General features: G+C 43.8%; 1 long non-coding RNA gene across 2 annotated transcripts in view; it reads right to left on the bottom strand.

Moving 5' to 3' along the window:
* The window catches only part of LOC122562557 (uncharacterized), a 55,469-nt gene that overhangs the window by 16,868 nt on the left and 22,698 nt on the right, over nucleotides 1–15,903 (bottom strand). Inside the window, exon 4 of one of the 2 annotated variants that reach the window (XR_015761239.1) lies at nucleotides 12,075–12,314. This is a non-coding gene — a long non-coding RNA (uncharacterized LOC122562557). The remainder of the gene's footprint in view (nucleotides 1–12,074; nucleotides 12,315–15,903) is intronic. The other variant, XR_015761238.1, reaches the window with a different exon arrangement.

The following is a 15,903-nucleotide window of genomic DNA, read 5'->3' as shown; positions in this document are numbered from 1 at the left end:
GGGCGGTGGCGATGGCATAGACTAGTCTTCCAGAACACCAGGCTAATGTTTTGAACTTGGGCTCAAATCTCACCACTGCAGATGGTGAAATTGGAATCCAATATGAATGTGGAATGAAATGCTAATTTAGTGATCTCCATGATACCATCAATTATCATTTTAAAAAACCCATCGGGTTCACTATTGGTCTTATACATATTTCCTGCTGTTAAACCTATCAAACCCAACGATGAAGACAGCATCAACAAAGGATTCAGCTACGTAAATCTGCCATCCTTACCTGGTTCGGTCTATATGTGACTCCAGACTGTAGCAATGTGGTTGATTCTTAACTACCCTCTGGGCAGTTAGGAATGGCCGTTAATGGTGGACTAGCCAGAGATATCCACATTCCATGAACAAATGTGTGAAAAGGAAGCAATAACTAATACAGTAGGTAAATGGTGTGGACACTGACTTAACTGTGAATATTTTAGGAGCAGTCTGAAAACAGTCGACTAAGAAGAGGGTAGAAGACCATTAATATACCCATTGTTAAATAAGTCATCAATAACCTACTGCTGTACATGGATCAAAGTAGATTATCCATTTACCAAAGAGGCCCTCAGTGTAAGTTTAACAAACTCAAAACCTGCTCACTTATGCAAAATCAAAATGGGGCTAAAAGGCCTGATTTTCCTCTACGGTGCCTAATATATTGAAAATTACAAGTAGTATGTGTCTGAATCTGCAAATAGGCAGCTCCTAATGGAACTGAAGAGGGACATCTGTAGAATGTTACTGCCCGCAATGATCACATTTTAGAAACTCATCCAAGCTGTAATTTCTCTCTTGAATTAGTCCAGGGACGTGAGCAACTGGCATGGAGCAATTAGAATCCCAACAGCAGAAAAGGCAGATCATAGAGCAATCAGCTTCCCATTGGCTCTTTGCAATTGAACTAGTCCTACTCCCAGGTCCTCATCCACAGCCCCATACTTTTTCCACTTCAGGTTCCTATCCAATTCCCCTTTGAACAATTGCTCTGATTGAAACTACCTCAAGGAGAAAGTGAGGACTGCAGATGCTGGAGATCAGAGTAGAACATTATGGTACTGGAAAAGCACAGCATGTCAGGCAGCATCCAAGGAGCAGGAAAGGCAACATTTCAGGCATGAGCCCTTTATCAGGAATTCCTTATGCCTGAAACACTGACTCTCCTGCTCCTCGGATATTGCCTAACCTGCTGTGCTTTTCCAGTGGACACTTTTTGACTTGAATCTACCACAGCCCACATTTTCAGGCAGTGCATTACAGATCATAATCACTGGCTGCATAAATACACATTCTACTACATGGTCCTTTTGTCATACACTTTACAATGTATAATCTTTGGTTGTCAACCCTCGTCATAGGGAACAGTTTTGCCCTTTTTCCCCTGTCTGGTCCTCTCATGATTTTGAACCTCTCTGTTGAATCCTCCTTGCACTAATTAAGCAAGGTTGTACTTTATCTATTATTCCTAATTCAGGTGATAGAGTGTCAACAGTCTAATCACAACATTGAGGTCAATGGTCAGACTGGGAACACGTGAAAAGGCCCCCTTCCTTGAAGGACAGTGGTTAACTCTGGGGTAGCATGATGACTCAGTGGTCAATACTGCTGCCTCACAGCATCAGGGACCTGGGTTAGATTCTGACCTCGGACGACTGTGTGGGGTTTGCACATTCCCACAGTCCCAAGATGTAGGTTAGGTGGATTAGCCATGGGGGATACAGAGATAGGGGAGAGGTGGTGTGGACTCGATGGGTTGAATGATGTGCTTCCACAATTTGGCAATTTGTTGGCTTCTTGCAACCATCAAATCTTCGTGGCCATTTTCCTCAAAATCTTAGACTTACTGAATTTAATGACATGCCATGATGGGATCTGAACTCCTGACAACTGGGCCCAGTACCAAACCATCTTTTGTGCTTCAGCATCAACAATAAGCTTCACAGCAAACCTGCTCCCTTTTCCATCAGAGGTGCACACATGCATCTCCTGTTCAGACTCTGCAATTTTACTTTTTAATACTCCCTTGGGTATTGAGTAATTTGTTGAACCCTCTTTACTGGCCATTGGAACAAGCTAATTCAAGACAAAACAGCATCTTCAATCTAGAATCTTCCTGCTGTGTGTCATTCAGGACTATTGCTCAACAGTGCTTGGCTAACATTTGCAACCTTGTATCATTAACATGTACACAAATTATGTCAGGATGTCCTAAGATGGATTCAATGAATGTAAATTACACTGTGAAGCCCACGACATCATAGTTGATTATTAACCAGTGACATTCAGTAGCAATCGTGTGTGTCAGTGATAGAGTCATAGAGATGTACAGCACGGAAACAGACCCTTTGATCCAACTTGTCCAAGCCGACCAGATATCCCAAACCAATCTAGCCCCACCTGCCAGTACCCAGCCAATATCCCTCCAAACCCTTCCTATTCATATACCCATCCAGATGCCTTTTAAATGTTGCAATTGTACCAGTTTCCACCACTTCTCCATCAGCCTCCCATGGGGAACCTTATAAAATGCCATACTGAAGTCCATGTATATAACATATATAGCCCTTCCCATATCAATCAACTTTGTCACTTCCTCAATGAATTCTATATAGTTGGTAATATATGACCTTCCCTGCACAAAACCATGTTGCCTATTAATAATAAACCAGTGTTCTTCCAAGTGTAAATATATCCTATCTCTCAGTATCTTCATCAGCAGCTTCCCTAACATTGATGTCAGGGTCACCAGTCATTAATTACTTGGCTATTTCCACTCTCGCTTCCCTCAGTAACCTGGGATAGATCCCATCCAGACCTGGGGACTTGTCCACCTGACTGCCTTTTAGATTTACCCAACACTTCCTCCCTCCTTATGTTGACTCTGGCCTTGCAAGGCTCTAGGATGCAATGTTTAATCTAACAGCAAGCAGTGAAAATGCTGGTCTGTCCAACTTGGAAAGTTCTGCTTTGGCTGTGCAATAACCTAACCATAGTTAGTAAGAGGTTGAGATAACTTACGTTAGGAACAGTTAGTTTCTTTTCATGCAAGTTAGTAATGGTTTATTGGGTTCTGCAATACGTGGGTTGCAGGGTCAAAAACCTGGAATTCCCTCCCTCAGGGCATTGTGGGTATCCCTACCCCAATGGACTGCAGTGGTTCAAGACGACAGCTTACCACTGCCTACTCACGGGCAAGATTAACAAATACTGGCCCAGGCAGCAATGCGTACATTCCATAAATGAATGAGAAAAACCCGGATTTTATTTGGTTCAGATACAAAAGTCCGTCTGCTTTCTTTCTCCTATTCTGACATCTCATTGCTGCCAATAAGCGTGAACTCGTAGGAGTCTTGCGACATATGGATTTTTTTTAAGCAAACGTTTTGCAATTCGAATGAAACTTTAAAAGGCAGATCAGAAATTTGCAAACTTTTGAGAACAAGCATTAGATCACAGAACTGCGAACCATGTTCTCCAAGAGGTGCAAAAGATGAGCTCCTGAGCATTTGATCCTCAGCCATAATAAGCATCTACTGACTGCCAGGTTCCTTGTTGTACAATGACACAGGACAGGAGTAGGCCATTCAGCCCCTTCAGCCTGATGATAGCATCAGCAATTCCTCCCTGTGATTGTACGTGGGAAGATAAGTTGTGAACAGGAAGTAAGGATACAGAACATAGATAGGCTACGTTCGTAGGTAACAATCTGCCAAACAGAATATAATGGAGGGAAAATGTGAAATTGTCCAGTTGTGCAGGAAAAATTAAAGCAGTAGGTTATCTAAATGGTGAGAGATTGCTTGTATCCACCTGAGCTTAGCAGAGTAAGAGACCCTTTATTGAAACATTAAAAAAAAATCTGAGGGCTTTTGACACTGTGCACGTTAAAAGGATATTTTCCCTTGTGGGAGATTCGAGAATAGAGTCACCACTGAGGAGAATCTGTATTGCGTTTGTCTTGCCCACTGCTAAAAAGGAGCTTCCCAGAGCTCCTCACATCTCAAGCTCATCCATGATTTAATCCTTTGCTTCCCACTCCCTGTAAATCACCTGATGTGTGTATTTTGGGATACGTGATTGGACGGATACATATTTCTATCGTTTACTTAGCAGGACTCATATACTTAATGGTAAGGTCTTAGGGAGTGTTGCTGAACAAAGAGACCTTGGAGTGCAGGTTCATAGCTCCTTGAAAGTGAAGTCGCAGGTAGATAGGATAGTGAAGGCGGCGTTTGGTATGGTTTCCTTTGTTGGTCAGAGTATTGAGTACAGGAGTTGGGAGGTCATGTTGCGGCTGTACAGGACATTGGTTAGGCCACTGTTGGAATATTGAATGCAATTCTGGTCTCCTTCCTATCGGAAAGATGTTGTGAAACTTGAAAGGGTTCAGAAAAGATTTACAAGAATGTTGCTAGGGTTGGAGGATTTGAGCTATAGGGAGAGGCTGAACAGGCTGGGTCTGTTTTCCCTGGAGTTTTGGAGACTGAGGGGTGACCAGGTGCTGGCAGGTGGGACTAGATTGGGTTGGGATATCTGGTCGGCTTGGACCGAAGGGTCTGTTTCCATGCTGTACATCTCTATGACTCTACATTGGACAGTATGGTAACTCAGTGGCTAGCACTTCACCAGGGATCCAGGTTCAATTCCAGCCTTGGATGATTGCCTGTGTGGAGTTTGCACATCCTCCTTGTGTCTGCACGTGATTCCTCTGGGTGCTACGGTTCCCTCCCACAGTCCAAGGTGTGTAGACCATGGGAAATGCAGGGTTACAGGTATTGGGTGGGATGCTCCCCAGAGAGTCACTGTAGACTCGATGGGCCGAATCGCCTGCTTCCACATTGTAGGGATTATATGATCTTGCTGTCTTCCATGTTATTTAGTTCCAGAAATTCATTTTCTCCGTATTGTGCTAAATAGACAGCAACAGGTCCCCGACCAGAGGATTGTTCCCATTAGCTCCATATTTAAATAGAAAGAGGTGTCTAAAATAGCAGATAGGTTTCAATCCAACTGAATAATTCGCATGTCTGTTTTGCCTCAGAGCATTTAGAGGCTTCTTAGAGACAGGGCTAGTTCTAAAGAAGGGTTACTGGACTTGAAACATTAACTTGAAACATTTTCTCTCCACAGATGCTGACAGACTTGCTGAGTTTCTCAGCTTTTCTTTATTTCATTCTGTTTCTCAGTGTTGAACGTTTATGTATTACTCAGCATCTTTAAACTAGTTTGAATCACATTACTTGATCCTATTCTGAAAATGTTGACTCTTGCCAAGGACAGCTCCAGTCAATTAAAGAGTACAACTTGCACATCCAGCTATCCCTCACTATAGTGAAAGCATCCCACAGTGCTTCCCCAAAGTATTGTGTCAAGTTTAACAAGCCTGTGAGGAGGTATTAGAATGGGTGATCAAGAGGTACAAAGTGACAGGGTCTTATAATGCAGTGGTAACATCCCTACCTCAGAGTTCGAAGGTCTGGATTCAAGATACACTTGTACTAGAGCGGTTTCATAGAATGTCCAAACCAGTTCATTAAAAATAACCACAAGATTAAAACAATGACATCACAGTGGCAGGTTTTAACAAGAATCTTTAAGAAAGGGAGCAAATAGAAAGCAGGTTTAGGGAGGAAATGCCAGAGATCAGACAGGAAAAAGTATGACCACAGTCAGTGCAGCAATTAAAATCAGGGGAGGACTAGAAGCCAGAATTGGAAGTGTACAGATATTCATTGAGAGGTGAGAGAATTTATAGATAGGGAGGGTCAAGGCCATAAGAAATAGGAACAGGAGTTAGGTCATTCAGCCCCTTGAGCCTTCTCCACCACTCAATAGTATCACGGCTGATCAGACATTCCTCGCATCCACTTTCCTGCCCATTCCCTATAACCCACTAGTCAAGAATTGTTGAGAATTATTTTAAAAATTGGGGTAGCCTCCGACTGGATGCCTGTGTAAATCAGCCACAGCAGGATGAATAGGAATCCACGCAATTTTGGAGACTCTGCACCGGAGTTTTTGATGCGTCAGCGTTTACAGAGAGAGCAAGGTTAATGTCGTGGCGTCGCATGTTATGGGGGGGGGGGGGGGGGCGGGGAGTTAAACCAGTGGAATACAAAAAGGTGAACCAGAGCCTGCTTTTGCCTGGTATCTTTCTGCTGCAGGGAGGGAATGCTTTTCTGAGTCAGATTGCCAGGCTGGTATATTCCCAGTTTGTCCAGGGGCAGTGAGTCTAAGGGCAACACCCCAACTGCTGCCCTGGCAGAAATACACAAACTTGACAGAGAGAATGAAAATACTTCCTAATAAGAGGAGGCAGAAAGGCAATTAACCACAATGTAATTAGCAGTGAACCACACTGTAATTACATCACTGCAAACATGAATGTAATAAACGACAGCTGGGTAACATTTAACATTAGAATCTACACTGAATAATATTTAACCTCATCTATTATTGGCAAAACAATTATTGTTCTTCAGATTTTTCTTTTGTTAAATACTAAACATCGTGGAGGAGTTTTGAAGAGGCTCTTTTGGGTCTGATTTCAAAGCCTTAACCCTGAACTTGCTCGAAAACAACAATTTGCATAGCACCATCATCATATGAAAAGCATCCCAAGGCATTTCACAGGAATACTCGGTTGGGCTTAGCAACTGAATCCGACATCAAATCCCTGCCAAAGAGATCTTAGGGTAGCCAGTCAAAATGGGATAGGTTTTAAAGAACATCATCCAGAAGCCAGAAGAGAATCCCCGAGATTCGGGTCCACGTAAATGGAGGCCAGGCCAATGATGGGGAAAATGATGACAAATCACAAAAAGGCCAGAATTGGAACTGCGCAGAGGTGAGGGACTGGAGGTGGTAACATAGACCAGGAAGGGTGTGATTTTATAAAAACAAGGATTTGCATTTTAAAATAGACTGTTTGGCACCGTGCACAGTGCCAGTGTCCCTGCCTCTGAGCCAGAAGACTCCAGTTCAAGTCCCACCTGCTCCAGAGGTGGGGATCGAACATCTCTAAGCAGGCTGATTAGAAAGTACTGAAAGGAGGTATTCCTGAACTGACAGCCACCATAGCTCAGTGAGCACAGGGTGAATGGGACTTGGTGTGAGCTCAGTTATCAGAGACTTGGCAGAGGTCAGGTTTATTGGACTGAAAGACTGGAGCAGTACTAGTCCAGCAACTCGAAGGCTAATTAAGATTACAGAAGATGCAGTCAGCAGCTGATGAGCTGAACTGGTGAGCCACTTTAAAATCAAATAAATTTGCTGCCTGATACTGTATGGGATTAACATCTATGGTTGGATGGACCATTTACAATTGAGGTCCAGACTATCTTTCTCCTACAATTGGAATGTCAGCTTCAGTGCAGTTGGTGACACTGGTTGACCTGAATCTAAAATATTCCAGGTTTAGGTAAGTCCCACAACAGCAGAAAATACACTCCTGTGTCATCATGGAGCAGCAGCTTTGGAATGTGATGGTAAACTGAGTCAGCCGGCTGGCTGGATACAGAGGTTCCTTAGACACTATTTCAAAAAGAGCAGCGAACTCCCCCCAGTGTCCTCACCAATGTATTCCTCAGTCAACATGACTCACTGTCCCGTCATTATCACATCACACTTGCTAATACACTGACTACAATTCAGAAGTGATTCATTGGCTGTAAAATTTGGAGCGGGGTGGGGATTTGGAAAAGTGGTCTCAAAATACAAGTCTTCCCTCTTTAGTGGAAGGCTAACAATGATACTGTAAACATTCATAGCACCCCTCTGACTAAAGTCAGTCGTTGTCTTTAGTGGGGCTAATGGCTAGGCTCCTTTGTCAGAGAAGCAGATTTCCCAGCGAAGGTGTGAGCTGGAGATATTGTACCTGTTGCTTGATGAACTTTCCCCAACGGATCAGTCATTCCCAGCCTATCCCCTCCTTTTCAACACGATTTGCAATTTAAATGATTCGCATGGAACTACTGTCTTGCAACGGTGAAAGGGCAGCCAGAATCGAATGGTCTTGCTCACACTTCTTGCAGGAGTAAGGTGGAGTTTGAAGGAGCAAGTAGAAACAAAGTCAAAAATCACACAACACCAGGTTATAGTCCAACAGGTTTATTTGGAAGCACTAGCTTTTGGAGCAGTGCTCCTTCATCAGGTGGCTGTGCTCCAAAAGATAGTGCTTCCAAACAAACCTGTTGGTCTATAACGTGGCGTTGAGAGATTTTTAAACTTTGTATACCCCAGTCCAACACCGGCTCCTCCAAATCAGGTCAGAAAGAGACAGTGGCTGCCCTTGTATTGTTTGGAGTCCAGCCACTCTGAAGCAGTGCACTATTCAGATTAATGTTAGAATATTAATAGCATTACATTAGTCAGACGTGTTAGTTCAAAGTGTTAGTACCAGAATCAGTAGCAAATTAGTCAAATATTTGTGCAAGTAGTCATGCATTAGAGTGAGTTATTTGGCCAGTAGCATATTTGAAGGCTGTCACCAAATGGAAGTCATTTCATAGGAGGAGTCTGACTTTTGGTGTTGGAACTGCAGCTAGTTAAGATTTTAATCTGATAGGCCATGGTCTCTCAAACTAAAAGCTTTGCTTTTACTTTTCACCGATGTTCTTTGTTCTGTTTCTGTGAAATGGTTATTCTTCCTCCAAAATTCACTCTCCTGCTCCTACCAAGGTCCTGCTGCCTCATCCTAGATAATCATCTACCTGCTGGATCTCTACTTTGTGATGAATCTCCATTTGAATTTGATATATTCCAGGACCTGAAAACCATGGAACATCAGGGGCTTTCTTCTAACACACTACCTACCAACCAGTTGCGCTTTCGAATCCTCGGCACTGTATCTTGCTATTTAACTGTAAATCTTATCTCCTCTCCTCAAAAGAATCATATCACAAGCAAAGGTCAGGCATTTGCACTGATGACAATCCTACCTTCCCTTCTTGAAATAATTTAAAACAGACATTTCTCTACTTTTTCCATTTGTGATGAAACCTTAAGTATTTTTGTGTATACGTGTGTCGGAAAGGAGTGAATTCCTTAAAATGGCAAATGTTAGTTCATACAAATCGTACAAGGGCCCTGGTTCTCATCATCATAACTAATATTAAAGATATTCCCATTTCAATTCCCCAACCACTCCCTTTCTGACATGACCATCCTTGGCCTCCTCCATTGCCAAAACAAACCACAGCTCCTATTGGAGGATCAAAACCTTATCTTCTGTCTGGGTAGCCTACAGGAATCAACATTGAAGTTCTCCGATTTCAACTAACCTCCCATCCCATCCCCCAACTCCCTTCCCAGCCCATTCCCCTGCCACCAACCAGATTCATTCCTCCCATTGGCCAACCAGGTCGTACCCTCTACCTGTCTTCACATATCCACACTTCACCACCCTGCCTTCCCCCGCCCCCTTTATGTGCAGCTACACCCGTCTCCCTAAGTCCTGAAGAAGGATCACACCCGAAGTGTCAACTTCAGCACCTCCTGATGCTGCCTGGCTCACTGTGTCTTTCCAGCCTCCTGCCGATCTACATCAAATAACCCTAAAGACAGAGAGAGACACAAAGACACAGAGAGAGAGAGACAGAGAAAGCGATAGAGAGAGCGATAGAGAGAGCGATAGAGAGAGCGATAGAGAGAGCGATAGAGAGAGCGATAGAGAGAGACAGAGACAGAGAGACAGAGACAGAGAGAGAGAGGGACAGAGAGAGAGAGGGACAGAGAGAGAGAGGGACAGAGAGAGAGAGGGACAGAGAGAGAGAGGGACAGAGAGAGAGAGAGATAGAGAGAAAGAGGTAGAGAGAGAGAGATAGAGAGAGAGAGATAGAGAGAGAGAGATAGAGAGAGAGAGATAGAGAGAGAGAGATAGAGAGAGATTCCCTCTCATTCCCTTTCTTCTTGCTCACACGTGTGAATGTACATTAAACTACATGCAGTGAGCTGCTGGTTGTACACACTTGTGGAAATTCCTGCCATGGATAATATCTATTATAATATTTATCATAGTTAATAGAAGCGAAGACATTATGTATCTAAAAATCAATTATTTCTTGCTGTTCACACTGTCTAAATCACTTCCATACTCTGTACAATCAGGACAATTGCCTTCATTAGTTCAAGTCCAGTTAGTAAAAGATTAATCAGTGTTAATAAAACATAACCATTAAGAGCATGCAATGTTAGTACACATTTCACCTGTTGATCAAGACCAGTTAGTAAAATGTTACATTAATTTAGTTAATTAACAGAGTTCTTTGGAAAGTGTACTGTCAAGAGTTCTTTTGAGGTTGGGTTCATATCGAATGTAATACACAACACCATCATTTTACCACAATGCCTGCCAAAGGTTTATGGTGTTTTTGCTCACTAATCTATAAAGATCCCCAACCCCTCATTCTCTAGACTCCAATGGATAGACTCCTAACTGATTAAATCTCTGTTTATTCATCAGGCCTGCCATCTCAGGGATTAAGAAATCTTTGTTGCACTCCTTGTATCCTTCTTCAGATAGAGACCAAAACTACACACAGTTCTCTAGGTGTGAACTCACCAAGATCCTGTACAACTGTTGCAAGACACCCCTGTTCCTGCAGTTGAATCGTCTCACCATGAAAGTCAACATACCATTTGCCTCCTTCACCATGTACTGCATCTGCAATGTTTACTTTTCACAACCGGTGTACAAGAACACCTGGGTCTCACTGCACTTCCCCATTTCCTAATCTATCGCTGATCAGATACTAATCATCTTCCTGTTTTGCTACCAAAATGGATAATCTCACATTTATCCACACTATCCTTCATTGGGCATGCATTTGCCAACTCCCTCAACTTGTCCAAATCACACAAGCATCTCTGTCCCCTCCTCTCAGCTCACCCACCCATTCAGGTTACGTTCAGCACACAATAAATAAAAATCACCAGCAAACGATGGGGTGAATCATAAAACAGATGAACTAGGTTTAAGAAACAGGACTGGAGAGGAACAACAGCAGACTGACTGTGACAGCAGCTCTACCAATTAATTTTTTTCAGAAGCAGCAACTCAGCAGTTATGGTCAAGCAAGTCAAATATTTGAACTTGAGCTTCCTCCCTTCAAAGGGGTGCCATTGCCACAGAACCCTCAAACTCTTAACATTCACCTGTACCTATGTTTTTGTTTTTGCTGCTGTTTACCTATTATTTACTTACCTACGCTGCTTAACTCTGTGATCTGCCTGTATTGCTCGCAAGACAAAACTTTTCACTGTGCCTTTGTATACATGACAATAAATTAAATTCAATTTGGATTCTTAATGTCATGGATTAGTGTGCCTGTAGGGATTTTCTCTGATCATTTGGCATGGCTTGTGTCAGTCAGTGTCTGAACTGTTGAATTGGCATTAGGACCCTGTATCAGCCCATCTTATTAAACGTCATTTGACAAATTGACCCCATGTCAGTGGTTAATTCAGCATGTGGCAATCGTAGCAGAGAACCTTGCTCCAAGAACATCTTAAGAGATGGAACTTGATCTCAGATTTGAGGTGGTTTTGGAAATACTCATTTTGGGGCTTAAGGTGGCTGACCACAAAGTCAATCTAACAACATGTCAAGTTTAATCTCTGCTCTCAACACCAAGTTAGCTAGCTGGTCACATGTGGGATCGGGGGGGGGGGGGGGTGCGCAGGGTGGGGGGGCTGGTAGTGGTGGTTTCCAAATTCCAATCCAGTGACCACTGCTGGAAGATGTGTTCATGTGAGCACAGGGTGAAGACAAAGTACGAAACTTCCAGTCAAGTCAAATGGTCCACCAAGTGTTTATGGTTCCCATATGAAGAATGGCCACTTGCTGAGATACAGAAGGGGAGTTAGTGATGTCAGATCTGTATCCTAACATTGGTCAGTAAGAATTGGAGAGAAATGTGGAGAAAGGTTGGCATCACGTTTGGGTGGTGTGGATGGGTAGGTGGTGATGGGGGAAGGTGTGAACATGAGCTACATGTTCCTGACCATCTCGATCATTACAGCCCAGCGCTCCCTCTCACATTATTTACTACTTCACATATTTTCACTGTTGAGCAGAATATTGGACACCACCAGTAACGTAGCATTAGTTGAAGATAACTGCATCGCCATAGAAACCACTGCAAACCAAATGGATGTTAAAGCCATGGGCTGTATCTCCTGGATTTGTTCCCACACGGAGAGATGTCGACTCGTGGTTGTCACTCTGGTGTCAGCGCCTTCAGATCCACAGCAAGCTGAGGGTTCTGACCAATAAGATGCTGGAAGAGATTAAAAAGACACCATTGGGCTTGGTTCTGATAAACATCAGATCATCCTACTTCAAGCTTAAAGGGTTAGATCATTTAGCCAGGTTGAGGGGTATGTTTGGTTAGATCCTAAATATTCAGTAATAGAGTAAATGAAACAGTCATCATTAGCCAACAACAAACTGGAGAAGTACATTTGAGAGATTTGTCTGTAACCCACCTCTGTCTCCCTAGATCCTGTCTACCAGCTACAAGGCACAAGTCAGGAGTGCGATGGAATCTTCCTCACTTGGCTGGATAAGAGCAGTTTTAATACTCAAGCTCAACACCACTTGGGAAGAAGCAGCTCACTGGTCAACATCACCACCTTAAAATATTCACCCTTCCACCATGAATGCACAGTAGCTGCAATGTGCATCATTGAAAATGCCCTACAGAAAATCACCAAAGCTCCTTCCAACCCCAGGACCATAAACCTCTGGAAAGGTAAGAGCAAAGGACCATTATCACCTCTAATGTCCCACACCATCCTGACTTGGAACTTCTTCGCTGTTTGTTCACTGCTCCTGGGCTATAAGCTTGGAAAACCCTCCTCTTTTCAGCTCAGTTATTGTGGGAGGGTGGCAGATAGCAATAATATCAGTGGACAAATAAAACATGAACGTCACCCGGTGTGGAGGAAGGGAGGGTAGGTCAGAGGACCTCCTTGTGGGTGTGCTCCTGGGCCTGGTCAAACTGGCCATAATTAGGTCCAGGCAGCGGGCCATGGAGGGGGGCATTATGGTCGATTGCCTGCCCCTCTTCCGCTGTTATCCCTGGAGAAGGGGTATGCGGTGTCCACCAACACCCTCGAGACTTTCAGGGAAAGGTGGTCATCGCACAGAGTGGAGTGCATTATTTCCTCCTCCAACTCTATTTTGATTAAATCCCTGCCCTCCCCTTCACTGTTTGATCATGCAGCAATGCCCCCTGAAAAGGGCACTGCTTGTCACTGGCCACTTGGGTGTTTCCTTTCTTCCTGCTGGTGGAAATTGAATGAAGATTTTTACCCCTGTTGTCTTTCACTGTGTCTCATACCTGCACACACACACACATACAACATGGGTGCTGGGGAAAATATGAGCACTACTGCAGTTAGGCGGTAGTGTGGGGGTAAAGTATTTTTAATGAAAAAAGGAAAAAAAAGAAAAAGAAAAAAAAAAAACCATGACTGCTGTGGGGTCATGGTTTTAACCCCACTGCAGCAGCTGGTGGAATTTGAATGAACTAAATCTGGAATATAAATCTAGTCCTTGTAATAGTGGTCATGAAATCAACAACTGAAAAAGGCCCATCAGGCTCACTAATGTCCTTCAGAGCAAGACATCTGCCATCTGTGTCCTATATGTAACTCCACACCCAATCTTATCGGCCCTCTGAAATAACCCAATAAGCCAATCAAGAGCAACTCCACAAATGTGGCTAAGCAGCGACGTCCAGAACTCATGAACAAATGAACTAATATCGGGAATCAGGGACAACACAATCTTGGTCAGTAGAATGGAATTTTGTTACTTCCTAGTGAAAGAAAAAAAATAAATAGCTAGGAAAGAACTGGTTCCATCACCAACTTTAAATCCAATTAACAAAATGTAATATTAGTATAATCACACCATAATGGCCAATAAGCATCTAGACACTTTCCAAAACCATAAGCCCCACCAAATGGATGAGGAAATCAATAGCTGACCCATGGATCAGTCAGGTTAGGCTACAGTTGAGAAGGCTGCGCAGCTGCTCAATGAAGAAGGAACACCGTTTGCTATAAACAGCTACATTCCCTCTGCCTTCCTAATCATGTACTGTGCCTGCTTACTAACCTTATGCTTCATGTCTCAGGACACTCAGACACCTCTGCAACTCAAGAGTTCAGGATGTCAGTTAGCTGGGTGGCTGGCTTGTGATGCACATTTGCTAAACAGTGTGGGGTCAATTCTCACATTGGCTGAGGTTCCCATAAAGGACTCCCCTTCTCAACCTCTCCCCTCATGTGAGGCATGGTGGCCCTCAGGTTAAACCACCACCAGTTGTCTCTTGCTCTGAGACAGCAGGACTAATATCTTTTGGACAAAAGATTTAATCTCTCTCCATTTAATTTTCCAGTTTTCTATTCTGCCTGCCAAAGTGGAGAAAATCATTTTTTCCATTGTTATTCACCATTCGCAGGTAGGTGGAGGCGGCGTTTGGTATGCTTTCCTTTATTGGTCAGAGTATTGAGTACAGGAGATGGGGGGGGTCATGTTGCGGCTGTACAGGACATTGGTTAGGCCACTGTTGGAATATTGCATGCAATTCTGGTCTCCCTCCTATCGGAAGGATGTTGTGAAACTTGAAAGGGTTCAGCAAAGACTTAAAAGGATGTTGCCAGGGTTGGAGGATCTGAGCTCTATGCTACTTTCTCCCCACCCCCACCCTCCTCTCACTTATCTCTCCACCCTTCAGGCTCTCTGCCTGTATTCCTGATGAAGGGCTTTTGCCCGAAACATCGATTTTACTGCTCCTCGGATGCTGCCTGAACTGCTGTGCTTTTCCAGCACCACTCTAATCTAGACTACAGGGAGAGGCTGAACAGGCTGGGGCTGTTTTCCCTGGAGCGTCGGAGGCTAAGGGGTGACCTTATAGAGGTTTACAAAATTATGAGGGGCATGGATAGGATAAATAGACAAAGTCTTTTCCCTGGTGTCGGGGAGTCCAGAACTAGAAGGCATAGGTCTAGGGTGAGAGGGGAAAGATATAAATGAGACCTAAGGGTCAACTTTTTCACGCAGAGGGTGGTACGTGTATGGAATGAGCTGCCAGAGGAAGTGGTGGAAACTGGTACAATTGCAACATTTAAGAGGCATTTGGATGGGTATATGAATAGGAAGGGTTTGGAGGGATATGGGCTGGGTGCTGGCAGGTGGGATTAGATTGGGTTGGGATATCTGGTCAGCATGGACGGGTTGGACCAAAGGGTCTGTTCCATGCTATACATCTCTATGACTATGTGTTATGTTTGTGCAACCCATTTAGCTGACCTGTATCATTATTACAGGCTTACTGTCCTACTTATTATAACTTACTGTACCATTTCCTCTCATACATCAGGAGAAAGTGAGGACTGCAGATGCTGGAGATCAGAGTCGCGAGTGTGGTGCTGGAAAAGCACAGTAGGTCAGGCAGCATCCGAGGAGCAGGAGAATCAACAATTCGGGCATAATGAATGAGGCTTGTGGGCCAGGGAACTGAGAGATAAATGGGAGAAGGGTGGGATTGGTGGGGGGGAAGGTAGCTAAGATTGCGATCGCACTCCCAGCTACCTTGCCCCCAACCCTTTATCTCTCAGCTCCCCAGCCCACAAGCCTCATTCCTGATGAAGGGCTTACGCCCGAAACGTCGATTCTCCTGCTCCTCAGATGCTGTCTGCCCCTCATGCACGAGTCCACTTTCCCATAAATGCATCTATTGCTTCGACTGTGGGGAAGTGAATTCCACATGCTCACAACTCTTGAGAGCAAAGAACTGCCTTTCTGAATTTCTGGTTGAATTTTTTGTGACCATCTTATATTGATGGTCTCCAGTT

The sequence above is a fragment of the Chiloscyllium plagiosum genome, unplaced genomic scaffold, assembly GCF_037043375.1.
Source record: "Chiloscyllium plagiosum isolate Xiang-an unplaced genomic scaffold, Cpla_swu_hap1 HiC_scaffold_24, whole genome shotgun sequence".
Classification (NCBI taxonomy): Eukaryota; Metazoa; Chordata; class Chondrichthyes; order Orectolobiformes; family Hemiscylliidae; genus Chiloscyllium; species Chiloscyllium plagiosum.
The sequence above is the reverse complement of the archived record's forward strand: the minus strand, read 5'-3'. Positions and strand labels throughout refer to the sequence as shown.